At 34.4% G+C, this 7,500-nt stretch overlaps 1 protein-coding gene across 1 annotated transcript in view; it reads right to left on the bottom strand.

The window, feature by feature from the left end:
• Positions 1-7,500, bottom strand: part of LOC109877201 (leucine-rich repeat-containing G-protein coupled receptor 5) — a 202,366-nt gene that overhangs the window by 73,130 nt on the left and 121,736 nt on the right.

Below are 7,500 nucleotides of genomic sequence, written 5' to 3'. Positions count from 1 at the left end.
TGTGTGTGTGTAGCTGTGTGTGTGTGTGTGTGTGTGTGTGTGTGTGTGTGTGTGTGTGTGTAGCTGTGTGTGTGTGTAGCTGTGTGTGTGTGTAGCTGTGTGTGTGTAGCTGTGTGTGTGTAGCTGTGTGTGTGTGTAGCTGTGTGTGTGTGTAGCTGTGTGTGTGTGTAGCTGTGTGTGTGTGTAGCTGTGTGTGTGTGTGTAGCTGTGTGTGTGTGTAGCTGTGTGTGTGTTTGTGTAGCTGTGTGTGTGTGTAGCTGTGTGTGTGTGTATCTGTGTGTGTGTCATGCCCTTCTCTCCCATCACTACAGCAAACAGTTGAAGTCGAACGTTTACATACACTTATCTAGTTATCTTAGGTTGGAGTCATTAAAACTCCTTTTTCAACCCCTCCACAAATTTATTGTTAACAAACTAGTCGGTTAGGACATTTATCCAGTTATATATAGTCTATATCCAGGTATATAGTCTATATCCAGTTATATATAGTCTATATCCAGTTATATATAGTCTATATCCAGGTATATATAGTCTATATCCAGGTATATATAGTCTATATCCAGTTATATATAGTTAATATATCCAGTGATATATAGTCTATATCCAGTTATATATAGTCTATATCCAGTTATATATAGTCTATATCCAGTTATATATAGTCTGCATCCAGTTATATATAGTCTATATCCAGTTATATATAGTCTATATCCAGTTATATATAGTCTATATCCAGTTATATATAGTCTATATCCAGTTATATATAGTTAATATATCCAGTTATATATATAGTCTATATCCAGTTATATATAGTCTATATCCAGGTATATATAGTCTATATCCAGTGGTATATAGTCTATATCCAGTTATATATAGTTAATATATCCAGTTATATATATAGTCTATATCCAGTTATATATAGTCTATATCCAGGTATATATAGTCTATATCCAGTTATATATAGTCTATATCCAGTTATATATAGTCTATATCCAGTTATATATAGTCTATATCCAGTTATATATAGTCTATATACAGGTATATATAGTCTATATCCAGTTATATATAGTCTATATCCAGTTATATATAGTCTATATCCAGTTATATATAGTCTATATCCAGTTATATATAGTCTATATCCAGTTATATATAGTCTATATCCAGTTATATATAGTCTATATCCAGTTATATATAGTCTATATCCAGTTATATATAGTCTATATCCAGTTATATATAGTCTATATCCAGTTATATAAAGTCTATATCCAGTTATATATAGTCTGCATCCAGTTATATATAGTCTATATCCAGTTATATATAGTCTATATCCAGTTATATATAGTCTATATCCAGTTATATATAGTCTACATCCAGTTATATATAGTAAATATATCCAGTTATATATAGTCTATATCCAGGTATATATAGTTAATATATCCAGTTATATATAGTCTATATCCAGTGATATATAGTCTATATCCAGTGATATATAGTCTATATCCAGGTATATATAGTTAATATATCCAGTTATATATAGTCTACATCCAGTTATATATAGTCTATATCCAGTTATATATAGTCTATATCCAGTTATATATAGTCTATATCCAGTTATATAAAGTCTATATCCAGGTATATATAGTCTACATCCAGTTATATATAGTAAATATATCCAGTGATATATAGTCTATATCCAGTGATATATAGTCTATATCCAGTTATATATAGTCTACATCCAGTTATATATAGTAAATATATCCAGTTATATATAGTCTATATCCAGTTATATATAGTAAATATATCCAGTGATATATAGTCTATATCCAGTTATATATAGTTAATATATCCAGTTATATATAGTTAATATATCCAGTTATATATAGTCTATATCCAGGTATATATAGTCTATATCCAGTTATATATAGTCTATATCCAGTGATATATAGTCTACATCCAGTTATATATAGTCTATATCCAGTTATATATAGTTAATATATCCAGTCCAGTTATATATAGTCTATATCCAGTTATATATAGTCTATATCCAGTTATATATAGTCTATATCCAGTTATATATAGTTAATATATCCAGTGATATATAGTCTATATCCAGTGATATATAGTCTATATCCAGTTATATATAGTCTATATCCAGTTATAAATAGTTAATATATCCAGTTATATATAGTCTATATCCAGTGATATATAGTCTATATCCAGGTATATAGTCTATATCCAGTGATATATAGTCTATATCCAGTGATATATAGTCTATATCCAGTGATATATAGTCTATATCCAGGTATATAGTCTATATCCAGTGATATAGTCTATATCCAGTGATATATAGTCTATATCCAGTGATATATAGTCTATATCCAGTTATATATAGTTAATATATCCAGTTATATATAGTTAATATATCCAGTTATATATAGTCTATATCCAGTTATATATAGTCTATATCCAGTTATATATAGTCTATATCCAGGTATATATAGTTAATACATCTAGTTATATATAGTCTATATCCAGTGATATATAGTCTATATCCAGGTATATATAGTTAATATATCCAGTTATATATAGTCTATATCCAGTGATATATAGTCTATATCCAGTGATATATAGTCTATATCCAGGTATATATAGTTAATATATCCAGTTATATATAGTCTATATCCAGTGATATATAGTCTATAGCCAGATATATAGTCTATATCCAGTTATATATAGTCTATATCCAGTGATATATAGTCTATATCCAGTGATATATAGTCTATATCCAGTGATATATAGTCTATATCCAGTTATATATAGTTAATATATCCAGTTATATATAGTCTATATCCAGTTATATATAGTCTATATCTAGTTATATATAGTTAATATATCCAGTGATATATAGTCTATATCCAGTGATATATAGTCTATATCCAGTTATATATAGTCTATATCCAGTGATATATAGTCTATATCCAGTTGTATATAGTCTATATCCAGTGATATATAGTCTATATCCAGTCATATATAGTCTATATCCAGTGATATATAATCTATATCCAGTGATATATAGTCTATATCCAGGTATATAGTCTATATCCAGTGATATATAGTTAATATATCCAGTTATATATAGTCTATATCCAGTGATATATAGTCTATATCCAGATATATAGTCTATATCCAGTGATATATAGTCTATATCCAGTGATATATAGTCTATATCCAGTTATATATAGTTAATATATCCAGTTATATATAGTCTATATCCAGTTATATATAGTCTATATCTAGTTATATATAGTTAATATATCCAGTGATATATAGTCTATATCCAGTGATATATAGTCTATATCCAGTTATATATAGTCTATATCCAGTGATATATAGTCTATATCCAGTTATATATAGTCTATATCCAGTGATATATAGTCTATATCCAGTCATATATAGTCTATATCCAGTGATATATAGTCTATATCCAGTGATATATAGTCTATATCCAGGTATGTAGTCTATATCCAGTGATATATAGTTAATATATCCAGTTATATATAGTCTATATCCAGTGATATATAGTCTATATCCAGATATATAGTCTATATCCAGTGATATATAGTCTATATCCAGTTATATATAGTTAATATATCCAGTTATATATAGTCTATATCCAGTGATATATAGTCTATATCCAGTGATATATAGTCTATATCCAGTTATATATAGTTAATATATCCAGTTATATATAGTTAATATATCCAGTTATATAGTCTATATCCAGTGATATATAGTTAACATATCCAGTGATATATAGTCTATATCCAGTGATATATAGTCTATATCCAGTGATATCTGGTCTATATCCAGGTATATAGTCTATATCCAGTGATATATAGTTAATATATCCAGTTATATAGTCTATATCCAGTGATATATAGTTAATATATCCAGTTATATAGTCTATATCCAGTGATATCTGGTCTATATCCAGTTATATAGTCTATATCCAGTGATATATAGTCTATATCCAGGTATATAGTCTATATCCAGTGATATATAGTTAATATATCCAGTTATATAGTCTATATCCAGTGATATATAGTTAATATATCCAGTGATATATAGTCTATATCCAGTGATATAGTCTAGTATTATACAGCCATTTCCCTTTCTGTTCATGTAGGCGTTGGTTGTTCACTGTGAAGTATTTATGAGACAGTCCGGGAAGAAAGACAATCAATGCCCAGATCCGCAAGACTAAACAGAACGGGCAGTCGTTCATTCTAAGGTTGACTGTCAAGTGTGTGTGTGTGTGTTCATAATCACATAATCACATGGAGGGTGTAGCACACTGGGATGAATAGAGAGGTACACGGCCTTCTTTCCAAACAAGACAAGGCTAACCCACAGTTTAAATAAAAATCAAATCAAATCAGATGTTATTGGTCACATACACATGGTTAGCAGATGTTAATGGTCACATACACATGGTTAGCAGATGTTAATGGTCACATACACATGGTTAGCAGATGTTATTGGTCACATACACATGGTTAGCAGATGTTAATGGTCACATACACATGGTTAGCAGATGTTAATGGTCACATACACATGGTTAGCAGATGTTAATGGTCACATACACATGGTTAGCAGATGTTAATGGTCACATACACATGGTTAGCAGATGTTAATGGTCACATACACATGGTTAGCAGATGTTAATGGTCACATACACATGGTTAGCAGATGTTAATGGTCACATACACATGGTTAGCAGATGTTAATGGTCACATACACATGGTTAGCAGATGTTAATGGTCACATACACATGGTTAGCAGATGTTAATGGTCACATACACATGGTTAGCAGATGTTAATGGTCACATACACATGGTTAGCAGATGTTAATGGTCACATACACATGGTTAGCAGATGTTAATGGTCACATACACATGGTTAGCAGATGTTATTGGTCACATACACATGGTTAGCAGATGTTATTGGTCACATACACATGGTTAGCAGATGTTAATGGTCACATACACATGGTTAGCAGATGTTAATGGTCACATACACATGGTTAGCAGATGTTATTGGTCACATACACATGGTTAGCAGATGTTAATGGTCACATACACATGGTTAGCAGATGTTATTGGTCACATACACATGGTTAGCAGATGTTAATGGTCACATACACATGGTTAGCAGATGTTATTGGTCACATACACATGGTTAGCAGATGTTATTGGTCACATACACATGGTTAGCAGATGTTAATGGTCACATACACATGGTTAGCAGATGTTATTGGTCACATACACATGGTTAGCAGATGTTATTGGTCACATACACATGGTTAGCAGATGTTAATGGTCACATACACATGGTTAGCAGATGTTATTGGTCACATACACATGGTTAGCAGATGTTAATGGTCACATACACATGGTTAGCAGATGTTATTGGTCACATACACATGGTTAGCAGATGTTAATGGTCACATACACATGGTTAGCAGATGTTATTGGTCACATACACATGGTTAGCAGATGTTATTGGTCACATACACATGGTTAGCAGATGTTATTGGTCACATACACATGGTTAGCAGATGTTATTGGTCACATACACATGGTTAGCAGATGTTAATGGTCACATACACATGGTTAGCAGATGTTATTGGTCACATACACATGGTTAGCAGATGTTATTGGTCACATACACATGGTTAGCAGATGTTATTGGTCACATACACATGGTTAGCAGATGTTATTGGTCACATACACATGGTTAGCAGATGTTAATGGTCACATACACATGGTTAGCAGATGTTAATGGTCACATACACATGGTTAGCAGATGTTAATGCGAGTGTAGCGAAATGCTTGTGCTTCTAGTTCCGACAATGCAGTAATAACCAACAAGTAATCTAACTAACAATTCCAAAACTACTGTCTTATACACAGTGTAAGGGGATAAAGAATATGTACATAAGGATATATGAATGAGTGATGGTACAGAGCAGCATAGGCAAGATACAGTAGATGATATCGAGTACAGTATAACATATGAGATGAGTATGTAAACAAAGTGGCATAGTTAAAGTGGCTAGTGATATATTTACATCATTTCCCATCAATTCCCATTATTAAAGTGGCTGGAGTTGAGTCAGTGTGTTGGCAGCAGCCACTCAATGTTAGTGGTGGCTGTTTAACAGTCTGATGGCCTTGAGATAGAAGCTGTTTTTCAGTCTCTCGGTCCCAGCTTTGATGCACCTGTACTGACCTCGCCTTCTGGATGACAGCGGGGTGAACAGGCAGTGGCTCGGGTGGTTGATGTCCTTGATGATCTTTATGGCCTTCCTGTAGCATCGGGTGGTGTAGGTGTCCTGGAGGGCAGGTAGTTTGCCCCCGGTGATGCGTTGTGCAGACCTCACTACCCTCTGGAGAGCCTTACGGTTGAGGGCAGTGCAGTTGCCGTACCAGGCGGTGATACAGCCCGCCAGGATGCTCTCGATTGTGCATCTGTAGAAGTTTGTGAGTGCTTTTGGTGACAAGCCAAATTTCTTCAGCCTCCTGAGGTTGAAGAGGCGCTGCTGCGCCTTCTTCACGATGCTGTCTGTGTGAGTGGACCAATTCAGTCTGTCTGTGATGTGTATGCCGAGGAACTTAAAACTTGCTACCCTCTCCACTACTGTTCCATCGATGTGGATAGGGGGGTGTTCCCCCTGCTGTTTCCTGAAGTCCACAATCATCTCCTTAGTTTTGTTGACGTTGAGTGTGAGGTTATTTTCCTGACACCACACTCCGAGAGCCCTCACCTCCTCCCTGTAGGCCGTCTCGTCGTTGTTGGTAATCAAGCCTACAAAATACAGTCCTGTACCCTGCAGGGCTAACCCACAGTTTAAACACAGTCCTGTACCCTGCAAGGCTAACCCACAGTTAAAAACAGTCCTGTACCCTGCAGGGCTAACCCACAGTTTAAACACAGTCCTGTACCCTGCAAGGCTAACCCACAGTTTAAACACAGTCCTGTACCCTGCAAGGCTAACCCACAGTTTAAACACAGTCCTGTACCCTGCAGGGCTAACCCACAGTTTAAACACAGTCCTGTACCCTGCAGGGCTAACCCATAGTTTAAATACAGTCCTGTACCCTGCAGGGCTAACCCACAGTTTAAACACAGTCCTGTACCCTGCAGGGCTAGCCCACAGTTTAAATACAGTCCTGTACCCTGCAGGGCTAACCCACAGTTTAAACACAGTCCTGTACCCTGTCGGGCTAACCCACAGTTTAAACACAGTCCTGTACCCTGCAAGGCTAACCCACAGTTTAAACACAGTCCTGTACCCTGCAAGGCTAACCCACAGTTTAAAACACAGTCCTGTACCCTGTCGGGCTAACCCACAGTTTAAACACACTAATCATCCTGACAATAATATTACAACTAGATAAAGAAGAATAAATTAGTTCCTATCCTAGTCATCTGTGTGTAATG

This window comes from Oncorhynchus kisutch, unplaced genomic scaffold, assembly GCF_002021735.2.
Source record: "Oncorhynchus kisutch isolate 150728-3 unplaced genomic scaffold, Okis_V2 Okis09a-Okis19a_hom, whole genome shotgun sequence".
Taxonomy (NCBI): domain Eukaryota; kingdom Metazoa; phylum Chordata; class Actinopteri; order Salmoniformes; family Salmonidae; genus Oncorhynchus; species Oncorhynchus kisutch.
The sequence above is the reverse complement of the archived record's forward strand: the minus strand, read 5'-3'. Positions and strand labels throughout refer to the sequence as shown.